This window comes from Rhinopithecus bieti, unplaced genomic scaffold, assembly GCF_001698545.2.
Source record: "Rhinopithecus bieti isolate Rb0 unplaced genomic scaffold, ASM169854v2 scaffold_11161, whole genome shotgun sequence".
Taxonomy (NCBI): Eukaryota; Metazoa; Chordata; class Mammalia; order Primates; family Cercopithecidae; genus Rhinopithecus; species Rhinopithecus bieti.
The window spans coordinates 1642819-1643897 of record NW_016806937.1 but is presented as its reverse complement, the minus strand read 5'-3'; positions in this window follow the sequence as shown (position 1 = coordinate 1643897).

The following is a 1079-nucleotide window of genomic DNA, read 5'->3' as shown; positions in this document are numbered from 1 at the left end:
TGTCCTTGAAACTTGATTTGATTCTCCAAGTTTGCTTTTGCTTATGCTAGTCCCTGCTGGTGGATTTTAGTTGTTGGTGTGGCTAATTGAAGTTTGGCTCCAAAGACCCTTTTATATGCAAGTCTAAGATGACCCCTAGTGACTCATGCCCTTGTATAATAACCTCCCCTTGAGTTTCAGCAGGACCTGTGAATGTGATGGGATAATCTGTACTGCGATTAGGTTGCATTCTGTGGCAAAAGTGAAGGGATTTTGCAGATGTAATTAAAGTCCCTAATGGACTTTAAGTTAATTAAAAGGGAGATTATCCTGAGTGGGCCTGACCCAATCAGTTGATCCTTTAGAAGAACTGAAGAAGAGTTTCTTTTGCTAGCCGTGAAGAAATAAGTTGCTGTATTAGTCTGCTCTCATACTACTATAAAGAACTGTCCTTGACTGGGTAATTTATAAAGGGAAGAGGTTTAATTGACTCAACAGTTCTGCATGTCGGGAGAGGCCTCAGGAACTTACAATCGTGGCAGAAGGCGAAGGGGAAGCAAGACACCTTCTTTACAAGGCGGCAGGAAGGAGACATGCTGAGCAAAGGGGGAAGAGTCCCTTATAAAACCATCAGATCTTGTGAGAACTCACTATCATGAAAACAGCATGGGGGAAACCGCCCTCATGATTCAGTGACCTCCACCCCTCTCCCTTGACACATGGGGATTATGGGGATTTCAATTCAAGATGAGATTTGGGTGGGGACACAAAGCCTCACCATATCAAGCGGTGAGAGGGCCACAGAACTGTTGAGTGCAGGCTCCTCACACATTGGCAGACAGTTGAGAAAAAGGGGACCTTAGTCCACAGCTGCAAGGAACTGCATTCTGCCAACAACCACGTTAGCTTGGCGGGGACCCCAAGTTCCAGATGAGAATGCAGCCTAGCCAGTACCTTGTAAGATCCTGAGTAGAGGCCCCGGTCTTCTGTGCCTGGACTCCTGGCACACAGAACTTGTGATAAGAAATGGGTGTTACAAGCAGCTAAATGTGAGGTCGTTGGTTACACAGCAATAGGAAACTAATTCAGCCCCAGAATGG